The sequence below is a fragment of the Mastomys coucha genome, unplaced genomic scaffold, assembly GCF_008632895.1.
Source record: "Mastomys coucha isolate ucsf_1 unplaced genomic scaffold, UCSF_Mcou_1 pScaffold9, whole genome shotgun sequence".
NCBI classification, from domain to species: Eukaryota; Metazoa; Chordata; class Mammalia; order Rodentia; family Muridae; genus Mastomys; species Mastomys coucha.
In genome coordinates, this window is record NW_022196915.1 from 16,889,291 (window position 1) to 16,908,021 (window position 18,731).

General features: G+C 39.1%; 1 protein-coding gene and 2 pseudogenes across 1 annotated transcript in view; 1 reads left to right on the forward strand and 2 right to left on the reverse strand.

Moving 5' to 3' along the window:
* The window catches only part of Cacna1d (calcium voltage-gated channel subunit alpha1 D), a 445,956-nt gene that overhangs the window by 354,420 nt on the left and 72,805 nt on the right, over window positions 1–18,731 (reverse strand). The gene's annotated exons all lie outside the window — the stretch shown is intronic.
* The window catches only part of LOC116085170, a 42,714-nt pseudogene that overhangs the window by 5,734 nt on the left and 18,249 nt on the right, over window positions 1–18,731 (forward strand).
* Window positions 10,153–10,642, reverse strand: LOC116084339 (annotated as a pseudogene).

Below are 18,731 nucleotides of genomic sequence, written 5' to 3' on the forward strand. Positions count from 1 at the left end.
AAAAGCCTAAGAATCTATCAATGAGCTTACAAGCAGAAAAATTCCCAAACATACAGAAAGTAATGGATATCCAAATACAAGGCATTTAGAATTTAGAATTCCAAGTAGACATGGCTAGGAAAACACATCTCCCCAACGTGGTATAATCAAAATGCTTTAGCACACAACAACAACAACCAAAAAACAAAAAACCTTAAATTCTCTACAAAAAAATGCAAATGCACTTAAAAAGGCAAGCATATCAAAATAACATCAGATCTTTCAACAGAAACCCTAAAAACAGGAGATCATAGAGTGATATATTTCAAACCCTGAAAGTAAGCAAATGCCAACCAAGATTACCACATCCAGTAAAAACATCTTTCAAAGTGATGGAAAACAGCACCAAAGTGATGACAAAGTCAAAGTGAAGCAACTCAGGACTACCAACCTGTGCGTGTAGAGGATGGTTAAAGTAATCCTAAACATGGAGGAGAACAAAGGTGTTCTCAACTATGATAGTGTGGTAAAGATGACATAAGAGGAATAGGGTACAGAAAGAAACTAAGGAAGAATCCACCTGTTCACTGCAGTAATCCATCAGAACTTTAATCCAGAAGGGGAAGGGGAAAAGAGAACTAACAAACCGAAAAATGGATAATAAAATCACAGAAAACAGAAAATATCTTCTGATAATAACCCCAAATATAAGTGATAGCCAAGATACCATAGTGAATAGATGTATACTAGCTGAATGTCTTAAAAACAAGGTCTGTCTGTTGCCTCCAAGAAACATGCCTCACTAGAAAAAGCACACAATAGTGTAACGTAAAATAATGGAAGTGAATTTACCAAATAATAGAAGACAAAAACTAAACTCGCACAATTACCATGATATCTGACAAAGTAAGCCTGAAACCAAAATTACTCCAAAAAGATAAAGAAAACCACTAAAAATTAATAAAGAGAACAATTTATCCAAGAGACACAATAATTATAAATATCCATTTACCAATTATTGGAGTTCCCAACTTCATACAACAGAAACAAATAGACACCAAAGGACATATAGATCAGAAAACAAAGAGAATTGGGTGATTTTGAAGCCCTCATGTTTGTATGTCACCCAAATCAAAAATAAACAAAGAAGTTTTAGATCAAGCGGATTTAACAAGTATATGTGGAATATTCCAACTAACAAACACAGAATATGCTTTATCCTCAGCATCCCACAGAACTTTCTTTAAGAAAGATCACATCTTAATGCACAAACTACTTCTTACAAAATACAAATGAACCAAATAATTCTTTGTATCTTATCAGATTACAGTATAATAACATTAGAAATCAATAGCAAAAAGAAGAAAGAGCTAAAGAAACTACACAAAGATATAGAGACTGGAAAAAAAAAAAAACAGGAAAATGAAAGCAAATATCAGAAATGCTGTGGGATACCTAAGATGGTCCAGAGAAGGCAGTTTATAGCTGTGAGTGCTTATGGGAAAATACAGAGATTTCCAATAAATAATTCCAAAACAACACATTACCTACCAAAATTAAATAAAGAGGATATTGACAATTTAGGATTATCACAAGCACCAAGACTGGCGTGCTGGTAATCCCTTAAGAAAGGCAGGTGGATACCAAGAGCTAGTTGACCATCCAGTGTATGCGAACTCACTGACTTTCCGGTTCACTGAGAGACACAGTCTCAGGGCAGTGTGTCAGACAGCACTGGCCGGCAACAGACATCCAAAAGCCTACTGACCAGCACACACATGTTCGAACCACACATACAACAAATGAAGAAAAATCATGAATTTCATATTCTACATTTATACATGTTTTAAGAAATCTTTTGCCCTAAGGAAAAAAAGAAAAAGAGAAGAAGCAAGGTGTGGTAGCTCATAGATATAATCTCAATATCAGATGGCTGAGAAAAGGAGGATAACCGTGAGTTCAAGGTCAACCTGGGCTACAAAGTAGATTCGGGAAAGAAAGAGAGAGAGAGAGAGAGAGAGAGAGAGAGAGAGAGAGAGAGAGAGAGAGAGAGAGAGAGAGAGAGAAGAAAGAAAGAAAGAAAGAAAGAAAGAAAGAAAGAAAGAAAGAAAGAAAGAAAAGAAAGAAAGAAATACAAAATGTGTAAGTAAAATTATGTTTTTACTTGAAATTTTTGAGTCTGAGAATTGAACTTAAGAACAATCAATAATCCAGAGATAAACACCAACAGGACAATGAAGTTAGTAAATCTATAAGCAGGTCCAACATCTAAGAGCAGGCTTCTAACATGAGGAAGAAGAGGCTATGGGAAGGGAATTAGTGAACATGTAAGAAAGTCCCAAGGTATGGAATGCAATGAGTCTCCAGATTTGCAAGGTCCACTTGCCAAATGCCTAATACCACAGCCAGTGTGCACTGTGCTCTTGTAGTGTGCAGTCAGTGTGCATCACCATCATGTGTGTCAGTGTGAACCAGTCATGCAGCATGTAATCAGCATATAGCTTAGTCTTTTAGTGTTCAGTCAGCATGCCCAACCAGAATATAGCATTTGTCAGTGTGCACTGTAATCATGTATTGGGTGGTCAGTATATGCTGTGGTCATGTAGTGTGTGTCAGTGTGCACTGTGGTCATAAATTGTGCAGTCAGTCTGCACCACAATCTAGTAACACACAGCTAGTGCGCACAGAGAGTCTTGTGTGTAATTGGTATGCACTATAAGAGTAGTACATTACATACTTAGCCAGGAAAGAAGCAATGGAGGCCAATAGCCAAGCTCTCCTCACCATGCCCTGTACCCTGGTGCACGAACCTCAAGGGAAGGTAATTTCTCTAAGTAGTTGACCCAGAATATCCTTCTCTGAGAAGGATACCCTCAATTCAAGAAAGTTGGTCTACATAAAGATACTTTCTGTGGACAGTTACTAACCAGAAAAACGAATGAAGAGCTGGATCTGAAACATAAACACCAGGAGTGAAGAGAAGAGTCTAACTTCCAGACAGAAAAGTACAGTTAACACAGAGGATAGAGAATCAACAGACATTTGGCTTCCCATGAGCATGTTGGAAAACAGACAGGGAGGAAACCATGCCTTCAGAATTCAGAGATGTTTGCAACCTGGAATTCTGCACACAGACAAATGCTAAGGGAGGGGGAGATCCATGGATTCTGCTCTTTAGAATCTTACCTCCAGGCTGCCTTTCTCGAGAAATAAGTTACTGAGGAATAGGGTGGACAAAACAGAAAGCATATGACCCAGAAATTGAGAGATTTAACCCAGAGAGAGAGATGGAGGAAACTCTCATGCACATGCCAAAAAAAAAAAAAAAAAAAAAAGCAGCTGTGTGATGTAGAGAGCAGAGGAACTCAGAAGAGTAACTACAGAGGAAGAGATGTTACTGACTGATTATCTAGTAGGTCTGACTATGGGGAAAGCTGCAGAGCTGGAGGAAGACAGCTAGAGATTCTGATAGAATAAAGGACAGACCAAAGCATGCATCTTCCCAAAGAAACCAAAATGCTTTGCCATGAGTCTGAGAACTTCTTTAGCATCCTATTTGCCTCAGTAGTCAACTGTATTTCTTCAGTCACAATAAAACATTGATTTTGGCCATTTTAAAACAGCCCTCAACTGAATGAGATGACACAGGTCCGTAATCAAAGCAACTTAGAAAGCTGAGATCAGAGGACTAGAAGTACAAAGCTAGCCTGGATAACATAATGAGTTTAGGGCCAAAGCTTAAGCTACTTTAAGAGACTCATTCTCAATCAAAATAAAACTAAATCCATGATCCCAAATTATTTGATACCCTTCCCATGTAAGGGTAATAATTATGTTCTATCCCCTTGACTTTGAACTTGTCTATGACAAGCTAACAGTGTAGTGACTTCTGAGGTGTTATGTGCTGAGTCATTTATCATCTTCCTTGGCCACTGTAATACATTTACTAGGTTAGACGATGGGAAGATCCTATAGGAAGAGCCCCAAGGTTACCTGGAAAGAGGGAGCTAGCCAGCTCCTCCAGTTCCATCTTATTCACTGTCTGACTACAATTACATGAGATGTCAGAGTCATCTGGTCAACCCTTTTCAATTCTGACTGACCCATAGGGACTGGGAGAAGTACCAATAGCTATTTTATGGTACTAAGATTTTATTAAGCACAAAAAGGTAAATGGAACTTTGACAAAGTAACCAAATTGGGACTACATTGGGATTATAAGAAGAAAGAGAAATAAAAGGGAGCTAAAATTTTACCTACCAATATCAAGTTAGTAAATATATATATTTTTATATATAGTAAATATATATATATATATATATATACACACACACACACACACACACACACACACACATGGTGAGGCATAGAGTTAATTCAACACCTGTAATCCTAAAATATCAAGTGTGGGGCTAAGGATATACCTCTGTGGTAAGGACATTTGCCTAGCATTTGCAAGGTGTGTGTGTGTGTGTGTGAATATATATTCATATACATGAGGTTCTTCAAGGTTGGAAATGTCTTACAAGCTGATCTGATTATACCAGAAGAGAATTCCACATCTACCTTCACATGTTGAATCATAGCCAAAACAGTAGTGAACTAAAATATTGTACAGAATACTTCTCAGGCCATGTGTATAAGGTGCATATAAGACACAAATGAGCTTTGTCTTTAGTGCAGGATCTAAGATATTATGTTAGATGTCTGCAATATTCCAAAAAGTCTATAGAGTTTAGCATCTGAACCCAGCATTTCAAATAAAGGATAGTTTGTATAGATATATGACTGTAAATATGTATACGTATACATACACATACATATACATGAATGACAATATCAAAGGGTAGGTTACTTCTGAGTAAACTACAATGTGTGGTTGACAGCCACAGTTATATAAACATTTGATTCCTCTTTACTCTTTTAATATAGGGTCATTTAAAACAAAGATTTAAAAAAAAAAAAAGAGAGAGAACACAGAATGCTCTGTTCTTTCCCCGATTTCCAACAAAGGGAGAAAAAAAAACAGAACTCAGTTGGGCTTCACACAAATGCCACCCATTTCCAGCACCACTTGCTATAAATCACTGTCACACTCCATCAGTTTCTGATAAGAGGCATTCGTACACATGGCCCTATACCTCAAAACACGTGTAATTTGCTAAAGGAAAAAGAATACAGACATTCAAGAGGCACATGGGACCTAGTTCTCTGATTTAATCAGGTAATGGGTGTGGAGAGTGATTGCTCCAGGCATAACAACTACTGTGATCTCAAAAGACAAACGTCTAATAATGTATTGTAAGGACAGAGACTCCTGTGGAGCTGAGTTAGGGCAGAATGTCCAAGTGTTATTTTCCATGAAACTTGAGGTGTCTTTAGCTCCACTCTCACTCAGTAACTTCTCTAGAGGGCAAGCACATGCTTTCCTGTCTATGGTACCACAGGCCCATCAGGAATGGCACTATTAGGAGGTGTGGCCTAGGAGTGGGTGTTGCTTTGTTGGAGGAGGTACTTGACTAGAGGGGTGAGCTTCAAGCTCTCAGAAGCTCAAACCAATTCACTTCCTGCTGCTTGCCCACCCAAATCTCAACTCTTTCTCCAGCACAATGTCCGCCTGCTTGCTGCCCTGCTTCCCACCATGCAGAATAGACCAAACCTCTTGAATGTTTTCCTTTGTAAGAGTTGCTGCGATCATGGTGTTTCTTCACAGCAATAAAAATCCCAACTAAGACATTGTGTTTCAGCTGGTCTCAAAGCCCCTTCACTGATAACACTGATAACGAACTCCCAGGAAATCTGCCAGAGCAATGGCAGGTACCTGACAGGTACACGGGCCTTTGCTGACCACAAAACTTGTTGTTTATCTTCACATTAAGAGACAAATGACTGCTGGGCAGTGGTGGCGCACACCTTTAATTCCAGCACTTGGGAGGCAGAGACAGGTAGATTTCTGAGTTCAAGGCCAGCCTGATCTACAGAGTGAGTTCCATGTCAGCCAGGGCTATACAGAGAAACCCTGTCTCGAAAAGCCAAAAAGAAAAAAAAAAAAGAGAGACAAATGAGTTATTGTTTTCTTTAAATGGGGTGTGTATGTGTGTGTGTGCTTGTGCATTCATGTATGTGTGTATGTGTGTTGCAATACACACGGCACTTACCCATACCACAACAGAGGGAATTCCCTTGTAATCACATCTCCATATATTTTCTGATTTAGGATCTCTCACTGAACCTCGAGTTCTCAGCTTCAGGTACAACTAAACTAGCTGAGCAGAGAGCCCCTGGGGTGTGTCTGCACCCCCTCAGCACTGGGGCTGCAGGGTTGTGTTGCCATGCTCAGCTTTTTATGTACATGCTAGAGATCTAAACTCAGGCCCTCCTTGCAAAGGAAGGATACACTGAGACACCTCCCCACCTCCACCTTTATCTGGTTTCCAACACAGTCTGGTATATCCCTGACTTGCCTCGAACTTGTTATATATGAGCTTGCTTTGAACTTCTGATCTTTCTGCCTCCACCTCCTGACCATTAAGATTACAGGAGTGGGCTACCACATGTAGATTATGTGATGTTAGCGGGGTGGGGGGCAAACCCAGCACCTCAGGCATACTAGGCGAGCATTCTCACCAACTTAGCCACATCCCCAGCCTGCCAGAAGTCTTTATATCCCACTGTACAGGAAAGAATCAGCAGACTTGAGGTAAGTTAGGTGGTCCCCTAATGTACCACCCACGTAAATAGCTGAGATGAAATGGTGAATCTTGTGACTCCAGAGTTGGTAGATGAGCAACTGATCCAAAACACACACTTTTGGTATAATTCCAAGAGCACTACCAGACCTTTCAGTTAAGCTAGACACACGTGCTTAGATGTAAAAAGAAAGGGCTGGTGAGATGGCTCAGGTGGGGAAAGACACTTGCTGCCAAACTCAATGACCTGAGTTCGGTCTCTGAAACCTACACAGCGGAAGGAAAAAGCCGGACCCCCTCAAAGTCCTGTGACTTGCGAATGCACATGCATGTGCACATGATTGCGCCCCCCACCCCTGCCGCAGCTGCCACACACCAAATAAACAAATCTCTTTTATAGAAATGGAATGAGAAGAGACAATTGCTATACTTTTGTTTCACTGCAGGATTTGCAGTAGAGTAAAGGAGTTAGCATATAAGTAAATGGAAGAACTGCCGCATCCAGCACTCTCTGGCTGTAAAGCAGAGGAAGCTCTGAGAAGAACAGCAATGGTTAAGAGAGCAGGCTAACAGAGAGAGGAAAGCAAGAAGGAGGGAATCCAGTGTGCATGGTTCAAATCACACGCAAGGATGGGTGTCTAGAAATGAGCAAGCTATCACCTCTCAGACTTAGAGGAAACACAGAACTCAAGAGCACTCCCAGCTGGAGCTGGAAATGAAATGAATCCCCTAGCTTAAGAGGCCTCAGGGGAGAGAAGTACAAAGACAGTCACATCAGCAGCACTTCTGCCAGAGGAAAGACCACAAGAATGTACTCAATGACCAAAAAGAGTTTATCTACAGCCATGATGTTGTCTTCAACACCAAAAACAGGTATAAAACTAACCCCCCAAAAAAGCATAGTCAAATTCCCAGATTTAGCAAGATTCAAAACACAGCGCTAATAAAGTCTAACCTATCATAACAACATTCAGGGTTCATGGAGCATGCTCACATGCATTCAGTGCATTGGTGCCATATTCCTCCTGTTCAGTGACAAAAACTGCATAATTCACCCAGGATCATGCTATCTTGTAGTAGGACTAGGAGGAAAACTCATGTCTTAAGAATCAATGTTCATATCAGTTCTAAAAAGAAAAGTCTTGAGATTATTTTGTTTGGAACTGGGCATGGTAGCATGTGGCCATAGTCCCAATAGAACAAGCTACTCAACAGAATCTTGAAGTTCAAGGTTATCCTAGGGAATAGAGAAAGACTACATTGGAGAAAGACAGATGACAGACAGATAATATTGTTTTAAGATAAAAATTCTGTTTTTAAGTATATTGAGAGGCCTCATTTAAAATTTTTTCTTCGTGGTAAACTTTGTACTATAAAAGAATAGTTTTGAAAGTAATGACAGAAGTTATAGTAAAGACATAAATAGGAAACCTAGTCTTTAGCTGAACTGGGGAATATTATATACTATGTGTAATTACATATTTTCACTTGACTGCCAGTGGAGTAGCTGTTTTTACCAGCATCACTACAAACACACCAATAATACTTTGTGTAAGAACTGTAACCCAATAAAGGGACAGGAATGTCTCAGCTCCATTATTACTGAGACCAGTGTTGTATATACAGTAGATATACAACCTGTGGTTGCTTTAATCAATCAATATTTGCTTTTAATTGATGCAAATACTTTTTCTTTCATACAGCTTCATAATAAAATATTCATTATAGTAGATTGTTACAATGACCATATAATAATAGCAGATGTTTTCATTTTAAGTGGCTTTATTTTAAAAGATCAAAAATATATCTTATCTTTTATTTCCAGGTTCATTGAGGCCTAATAAACAAAACACCTTATATATTTGAGATGTTCGATGTGATGTTTTTAATATATATGTTGTTTTTAATATATACAGAAAGAGAGAAACACACACATATTGTAAAATGATTTCCATAATCAAGCTAACATATCTATTATCTCTAGTTATCATTTATTTTGTGATGGGAATATTTGAGACCCATCCATTTAGCAAATTTTTAACATACAATATTACTAACTCACTCACCAACTTGGGATATTGCATTTTCAGAACTTGTTCATCTGTGTGTTGGGGGGTGCCACACACACATGTAAAGGCCAGAGGACAACTTAAAGAACTCAGTTCTCTTCTTCTACCACATAGTTCCAGAAGAGAGCTCAGGGCACCAGGCTTGGCTGCAACTGTCCTTACCTGATGAGTGATCTCTCTAGTCCAGAACTTGAAGGTTTGTACTGTCTGACCAGCATCTCCCCTTTCACTTAACCCTACCCACTGGTAACTTGTTGCAATTAGTTCAATAATTATTATTATTAATTATTATTATTATTTTGATTTCACACATAAGTGACATATGCAGTACAGTTAAATGTGCTTAGCCATCTGAGAAAGATAGATTAAAAACTGATTGGTTTGTACCCCTGACACATCAGCACAGCTACCATCAAGAAAACACATGCTGTTGAGGTTGTGGGGACATGGGACTCTTATTCACTGCAGGTAAAAATGTAAACTGGTCCAGCCACTACAGAAATTAGTATGAAGTTTTCTCAAAGAGGAAGAAAGAAAGGAAGGAAGGAAGGAAGAAAGAAAGAAAGGAAGGAAGGAAGGAAAGAAGGAAGGAAGGAAGGAAGGAAAGAAGGAAGGAAGGAAGGAAGGAAAGAAGGAAGGAAGAAAGAAAGGAAGGAAGGAAGGAAGGAAGGAAGGAAGGAAGGAAGGAAGGAAGGAAGGGAAAAAATCTGGAAACAGAACCACTTATAGCACTCGGCTCTACCACTCTTGGACTTTTTACCCAGGATTCTAAGTCAACAAACCAAGGGACACTTGTCCATCCATACTCACCACTACCTACTAAATACCTGGAGATGAGGCAACCTAGGGGAACAAAGGAGTGGATAGAGAAAATGGGGATAATATATACTATGGAATTTTATGGAGCTGTAAAGAAAAATAAAATCATGAAATTAGCAGGAAAACAGATGCAACCAGAAAGCATTGTGTTAAGTTAAATAATCTAGACTTTGGAAGACAAATAGCATGGGTTTTCTCTTAAATATGGAATCTTGATTTAAAATCAAATGTGTATGTATGCATGTATGTATGTATGTACATACTTATAAATGTATATATGTGTGTATTACATACATATATTTGAAGTTCACGAAATGTGAAAACAGATATTGAAAAAGGAGTAATAGATCTTTTTTTTATTACCCTTTTCCAAACTTTACTCCTAGGCTTCTTCAGCTTAATTTGCCACAAAGAATGAATTAGGTATAAGCGAAAAGAGCTACAGTGTCCCAGGAGCTTGGGCTTAAAAATACCAGAGATCTAGATTTTATCAGAGCCATAATAAACAAAAAAAAAAATTTAAAAAGCAGTCATGATATAAAATAGCAGCTCCTGTAACTTCTGCAAGTGTCAACTTCTTCAGAAGTTGTTTCAATTCAGTTTGCCTCATTGTTAGAAATCTCATCAAAATCCTCCACCAGATCTGGAACTTCATCATCATCTTCCTCTCCTGTAACAAGTGGTGCTTTTCTGTCCACAGATTGTTTGGGCAGAGCTTCCGCCAGGCTCCTTAAACTAGTCAGACTGTCTGCACCAAGCTGGTTGAGGGTACTGGGAAGCATGTCTGTCCGCTGCTTTGTCTCAGCGTGGCCTGTAATGGTGAAGGTGTTTGCTGCCAGAGATGCCTGAACTTTAGGGTTGTTAAAATGGATCACTGTTCCTTGGTTTGTAAACATGTTCACCTCTTCAATACCAGAGACATTGTTTACCCCTAAGGTCTTTAAGGAGAACTGCAGTTTTTTATCGTCTGCTGTGGCTGTTTTGTGAACCACCCTCTTCTTTCTATGAACAGTTCCTTTTTCCACCAATGCGCACTTGTACCTGCAGTTTAGTGAGTTTGTCCTGGTTCATGATCATTTCTTTCATCTTTTTGGAGTGGAAATGGGATTGTGCGGGGAACTAAAGTTCATGCTAAGGGAGTTTCGGGCAGACCAGCTGAGATAAGGCGCACACACGTGGGGACGCAAGATGGCAGCCCAGAATAATAAATCTTAAAAGAGATCTTCATGACTAGGAAGTAGGGTAATGGAATATGAGTCATAAGATAGCAGAAATGAAGACTATCTGGGGAAAGGAAAAGACCAGTTGAGCATGAAGAACACAGAGAGAGTAACGAAGGAAAGGAACAGTGAGAACCAAGTATGAAGACACACATGTAGGCAGACACCACAATAAAACAACTAACTTAGTTTTACAAACAAATATACGAACCCCAAAACAAACATTGATAATATAAAACAAAACAAAACAAAAACTATTTCGAACCCAGTTACAATAATGCAATGAAGGTAACAAGCAATCAGGAGAGTATATGTGCCTAGGGACATGGCTTAGGAGTTCAGTTGCCAGAACTCACATAAAAAGTCAGGCACGTGGTATGTGTTTGTCAGCACAACACGGGGAGACAACCATGCACTAAGATAGGAAGTTGGATAAGCGAGATGGAAAACAATCATTAGAAAACTGTTACATGTTATATTCAAATGAATCAAAAATCCTCAATGAACACCTTTTTCTCTAAGATCTAAAAGTGCATAAGTCTCTGACACCTTTGCGAACCTCATTCAGCACCACTTCTTAAATTGAGGTCACTGTCCCATACGGGGGTCACACAATTGAATGTAGATTGCATGGTAGTTGACAACAGTAAACGATTTCAGGATGTTCAAGAACCAAAAGTTACTCCGAACTCAAACACGTGCTGGACCTGAGGTGTTTCCGGCAGCACCCACCTGTTCACCGCGTTGCATCATGGGGCTTCATTGTAGCCTTCACTGTAGGTTCTAATCACACGACATGCACACTGTGCCCTGTGCACACTGGCACAACACGCAACACCAGTGAACTCCGATGAATGCTGCCTGAGACAACTGGGCTGCGTCAAGACTACATTATATTATGAATTGCAGTGATGTTACAGATACAGTTTTCTGCTCTAAAACCATGATGATTTATTTAATTATGGAAAATGAAGACTTTGAACATTTTTCTACCACCATTGCTCAGCGTATATCCTTTGGACTGCACTATGTTCGAAGGTTTGATTTTAAAAGTTGCTGACTTGACTTTTATTTTGTTTAAAAAAAAAATCCTTCAGTGAATTTTGGCTTGGAATTGGGACAGAATTTCCAACAATTGTCCTAAATGGCCCCGAACATACTTTTGCCATTTTATGCTATACATTAATGCAAAGGGATTAACTCAGCATTGATTATTATAAAATAGAAATCTTAATCAACACTGTAAAACACTGAAGAGGCTCCGTGTCCTGCAGTATCAAATGTTCAGCCAAGATTTAATTCCTTATGTTTAAAAAAAAAAAAAAGCACAAACATCTATCTCATTAGTATGCAAATTTGCTTTCATCTTCAATAAAGTGGTGAAATAATATGTATAAAGGGATAGAGAGATGGCTCAGTGATTAAAAACACTTGCTGCTCTTGCAGGGGCCCAGCAGCAACATGAAACTTCCCAGCTGTCTGTTCTGGAGCTCCAGGGAATCCAACTCCCTCTTTTGGCCTCAGTTGGCACTGTCCTCATGTGGCACATTTACATACAGGCAAATCACTCATACACATAAAATAAATCAATCTTTTTTAAAACACTTAAATCAGTAATTTTTAAATGGCATATATACCAAATAATTGCTTTCAAAATAATTTCTTTATGGGTTAATTATCAGTGAGTGTTCAGTTTGTATTCCTATTTTATATACCTAAATACTCAAGGTCATGAAAAACTTTTCAGGTGAACAAGCGCTGTTAGATGAGAAAATGGAGACACCTTAGCCCGTGGCAGAAGCAGCTACAGAGCCCTGAGTACAGCTGGCATTGGAGTGAGTGAAGAGTGAGTGTGTGCTGCGGGCACTGTAAGATCTGAAAGCCAGGGGAGGGAGGCGGGAGGCACTCCAGCAGGCAGAACTGTCAGGAGCCTAACTGCATCTGGATCCCCTTCATCGTCCCAGCACCGTCCACTCCAAACCTCCAGCTCTACTAAAAAATAATCATTGCTTGAGTTGGAGAAGGGAAAGAATGTGATCAGAACATAGTGTATAAGACGTTCTTAAATGAAATTAAAATATGAATGCATTATTGCTTTACATGATACATCTGAGAACTCTCATGTACACATATACAAATGGCGTTGCTCCCTAAAGATTGGTAGAAGAATCGATCGGTTGAAGAATCACAATTGTGAAGGTTCTAAATGAACTTAGTATTGGGTTAGGAGCTCTTCAGGGATTAAGTCCTGGTATAAAGCTCCCAAGTTAAGTTAACGCTGAATCCACCTCCATATCTCATTACAGTGGAGTTCTAGAACAATTTATTAGGAAATTCTGTCCCAATCCCAAGCCAAAATTCACTGAATAATTTTTTTTATATAAACGAAAGTCAATTTAGCAACTACAACAGTAACTTTTACAATCAAACCTTTGGACACAATCCAATCCAAAGATCATATATATGTGTGTGTGTGTGTGTGTATATGTGTGTATATATGTATATATATGCATATATATACATATATATATACATATATACATATATATACATACATGTATATACACATATACATATATACATGTGTATATATGTATATATGTATACACATATGTATGTACTTGTATCTTGGCATGCACATATACATACTAAATAAGTGTCAAAAAGTTAAAGATTATTAGTGAGATTCAAACCCCCACCAAAAGCAAGGCAGAGAACTAAAAGCCTGGGACAAAACTTCTCTAGAGTGACTAATTCAGATATTTGACTTAGGCCAGTAAAAGTTATCTGAATAAAAGCAGCTTGGATGGTAGGCTGGGGAGATAGCTCAGCAGTTAAAAAAAACACTTGGCTGCTCTTCCACGGACCCAGGTTCAGTTCAGCATCAACATGGCAGCTCATAACTGTCTCTAACTCCAGTTCCAGGGCATGTGACACCTTCACACAGACATACATGGAGGCAGAACACCAATGTAAACAAAAAGTTAAAAGGAAAAACACCTTGAATGTTTAAAATATATTTTTAAAAAACTGACAGTCTTGGTTTGTTTTTAATTTACCTTATTCCTAATGTGTCTGTGTCTAATATTTTTATTGAACTAACCCTCCCGTCCTGCAGAAACCCAAGTTCTACTCCAAATTTTCAGGAGTAGGTTGCCAAATTTCTGAGACAAGGAAGTCTGTTGGCTCAACTTAGGCCTGATAGCCACAGCTTCCTGGAGTATATAAGAAACCGTTACTGCTGACTGTAAAAATCTAAGCTCACAAAAGAGAAAAGAGCTCAAAATGTTAAATGCCCAGAACAGAATCTAGATGCTATGATGGAGGTCACTTGATCCCTTGCTAACCCTACACTGTACGTACCTTCCAGTTCCCAGGTCCAGTCCCCAGTATAAAACAAAAACAGATGATATCCAGACATACAGATGAAGCACAGACATACAGAAGCTGTTAGTACACAAGTGTCTGAGAAGCCTCTGGAGTTAGAACAGCAAATATCCAGCCTCTCCATTTCCAATGGAGGTGGGGTTTGCTGTGATAATGAACAAAAGAGTTAAGAGTCAGCTTCTGCTTGCCATCCCACTATTGCTCTACCCAAGGGTCTACTACTTACAAAGCACCTTGTGTGAGCACCCAGTGAATGAATGCAAGCTGAACAAGCAGCCTGAGATGGCTGCTTGTGGAGCCATGACACTTCCCAAAACCCACTTTATGAAGGGAAGTACAAAACCCTGAACCTTCACCAAGCAGGTCATTTCCCTGAACACAGCTTTACCTTAGCAACCCACACTGATCCCATACCATCTTTGTATTCTGAAAGCATCCCACATCCTGAGCTCAAACATAATGGTTTTATGTGGAGTGAACACCATACACTTTTCCAAATTTGGTCAAGAAGAGCTCTATAAAAATAAAATAAAATAAAATAAAAATAAAAGAGTTTGGCAAAATACCAGAAAAGGTTGTCTTTTTTAAAGGCCGTACAAAGATTATTTTGGAAAACTGGGAAAAAGAAGGCTTGCAGCTTTACCAGACAGCCAGGAGGAAAGGTAACTGGTTTCTCTGAGAAGCAGTGACTGTTCTACTCAGCTCTACTCACAGAGATAGGCAGCTAGGAGAGGAACCACAAAACGGTGTGTTCTGATAGATAGGTAGATATAATGCTTCATTTTAAGTGGACTTTAAGAATTGTTTCTCATGGCTTAAATTAATCCCTACACAGCTGAGCCTTTAAAAAGCTTCCTTATGGTAAAGCTGTGTGTTCGCGTTGTTTTTATTAATGCATTGTAAGCATTTTTATTGCCGTTAAACACTCCTAAGTCATGGTCACACAACGTGTTGAAATGTTCCCAGTCTTTGAAACTTTTCATGAGTTTCACACACTTCATTCTCTTGTATTTTTCCTAATAAGAGCATGATATCAAACAAATATAAAAAAACTATCAAAATACTGCTTGTGTAGAAAACAAAACTTTCTCATGAATAATATTTTTAGTGAGATATACTTGACCTCACTAAATGGACACAGTTGATGGGAACAAGAATCCACACTCTGGCTTAAAGTTTGGATTTGCTAGTCTAAAATTGGGTAAGGAAGTTCAACTGTCCAAGCATGGAGTGAGGATAGCATTACATTTCTCAGTGGTATTTTTGTAGGTGGGCTTATCTGCATAGCAAAGCTACAGTAGCTAAAGTTTTGTCTTTCACACATGTCCTATATGTAACAATTATTTTTTTGTTGTTATGTAAGCTTGTTTTCATTTTGGACATTAAAGTTATATTTAAGTATATGTTCATATTGATAGTTTTATTAAAAGATATTTTGGGGAAAGCACTGTCTTGTCTTTCACTTTTCAAAAGTATCTCCAAAATAGATTCTTATGTCTGCACAATATACCAAATAGATGCATATTTTTTTGATAAGGCTTCTTTATGTTATTTTAAATTTTTAATTTTTACTTTTATTTGTATAGACCTGTGCATGTGCACAATTATACATGCATGTAATGGTGTCAAGAAAATCCAGAAGGGTCCATCAAATTCTCTGGAACTGGTCGTGTACCTCCCAAAATGGGAGCTGGGAATCGAATTCATACACTCTGAAAGACCAGCAAGCACTTCTATTCACTAACCCATCTACCTCTCCATTCCTGGTTTCTCTCATTTTAACAATGATTGCATCTTTATTTTTGCCAAGTTTTTGGTTAGCCTTTAAAGACAAAGTCATAAATGGCAATTACAGAGCCAAAAAAAGGTCTGAGCGCAGTGAAGCATTGGCCTCAGGGGGCCCTTCTCAGCTCCTCCTCTGGTTCCATTAACACTCAGTTCTCTGGGATCCTTTTCCTAAGGCCCACTTCCCCTGATAAGGTTTTCCATTTGGTCACCAATGGTTTTAGATCAGCTGTCCCAAAGGAGATGTTAAACATCTGGGTGAAAATGGCTTTTAGGGGAAGTTTTCAGGATCAGATGGTTCTTTCCCTCTGAAAAGTCTCTCCAAAACAAGGAAGAAAAGAAACAGAAACTTCACATAAAGTCAGTAAGCAGACAGAGAAAAGATAAATGACTTAGCAGAAGAGAGAAATGTCAAGCCTAAGATACACAAAGGAAAATGCCTGTGGGAAAAAAGCTAAACTGCCCCAAGAACTCTAGAAGAACCAGGAAGTGTAAGTATGAGATAGAAGAGAGGGATAGACCAGAGACAGCAGGTAACTCTGAGATGCCTGCCAGATTAAACTGGTTCCCCTTCCCAGCAGGACAGATGGACCATTTCTGCTGAAACAGAACCAGAATTGTTCAAATCTAGATGAGAATGGCTTGAAGCATAGAGAGTAGTGTAAAAACAGAGCCAAGCAGAGATAAATGAAAATCTGCACATTGACTAAAATAACCTTAGCCCCTCAGCACAGTATGATGGCAGCCAGACTCCCTGAAGCCTTGGGCAGAAACTAGATGATTCCTTCCTGAAGATAGCAAATGGTAGCTGAGAAACACCCACAGATGCCAACACATGGGGATCTGTTGACAGCAAACAAGTCTTGTAAACACACACACACACACACACACACACACACACACACACACATGCACTAACTCATTCAATTTGCACTTATGGAGGAATGCTGTTCTGGGTAGTGGGGACTGAAATACAACCAAAACAGAAATCTCTCTCTTCACAGAGTTTCCATCCTAGTATAAGAAAGCAAACGATACATATAATAAATAATAAATTATATAGTATAGGGAGAGAGTAAAACCAGAAAGTCGGGGAGGGGATGCCAGAAAGTGGTCACATATACATGTATGTATGTATGTATAAAACCATATGTGACATGAAAGTAGAAAGGCAAGAATTTGGGGGACCATGGAGAGGGGGAGAGGGCAAAGGAGGGTCATAAAAGTGGCTAAGCAAAGTATAATGGAGGCAGGTGCATGTCAATTGATGGACACGTCATAGGGAAACTCAATATTTGCTATATATACTAAAAAAATAGTCTCAAAGAAATAATAAAAGATATTTTACCCTTTCTGTGGTAACTACATAAAGTTTTGAAGTAGCAATCCAAGAACAACACAAAATCCTCTGCTTTAAAGATATGTGAAACCTGACGCAGCTCTCTGGGCTGCTGGAATGTGAACAGCCTCCACCATGTGATCCCATTGCTATGGGCCAAGTCCTTCTACTCCGCCTTCCCCACCATGACAGACCCAAACCTTCTGAGAGCATCCAGTGGAGAACTGTGGGAAACATCATTGAGTTACTATGGGAATATTATTTCAGAAAACTGGTCAGGTGGCTCCCCATGAAAGGAGGAGTCTGTGTTGGTTCCCAGTCTAGCAACTTCATAAGACAATAGTTACAAAAGGAACCTCTGTGTCTGGTGACCCCCAGCAGTCAGGAGAGAACAATGTGTCCACCTGCACTGGGGTCTTGATGGCTGGCCAGTGGGAGAGCTCCTCTGTCCTTCCTAGAGGAGTCCTCAGCAAGCCCTGAGTATAGTGGTCAAGCCTCCACTTTGATTCTCAGCTTCTGTTGGAGTGGAAGCTCCAACAGAGATTGTAGGTAGCTTAGGAGATGCTTCTTGGTGCACCATACATATCTCCACCAACCCATCTGACTTTATATACAAAGATGAGCCAAGATGAAGTGGTCCATCTGGAGGGCTGGAGGCTCCTCACCATCATTTCTGCAGTATTTAACAATGGCTTCCTCAGTGACTATTGGATGGATCAGAAGTGATACAGCTGCAGATTGGGGGGCTATGACTATGGCGTAGCTTTAGTGGCTTGGAAGAATATCAGATGTATTAAAAAATGCCCCCATTGTGCACTAAAAATACTATCTTAGTATACAAAATTGAAAGAATTTCATAAATTTTTACTTTAATTTTTTAGTTGGCATATAGGATGCTGGGTTTCACTGTGACATTTTTCTTTGTATGTGTATTTGTGTATAATTATACATCAGATAAATAAAATTAAACCGCTTTTTAAATTGTAGTGTCTAAAAATAGTAAAATTACAGAATCTAAAATTTTGTCTCTAATATAAAATTTTACAGAAAAATATTGAAGAATTAATTTTCACCAAAATAGAAGTAACAAGAGAACAGAAGAATCTATAGACACTAACAGTGTTTCTCAATCTGTAGTTCGTGACCTCTTTGGGAGTCTCACTATCAAATAGCTGTAGATCGGGTATTTACATCACAATTCATAACAGTAGCAAAAAGACAGTTATGGCATAGCAACCAAAGTGTGCTATGGTTGGGGGCAACCAGAACGTGAGGAACTGTATTAAAGGGTTGCAGCAGGTTGAGAACTACTGTTCTAGAAGAAACTATACAGGGAGAGACAAAAGGCTTCTGAGGATGATGGCAGGGGGTCCTCAGAGCATAGCATGTGGGGTGGGATGATGGCAGGGGGTCCTCGGAGCATAGCATGTGGGGTGGGATGATG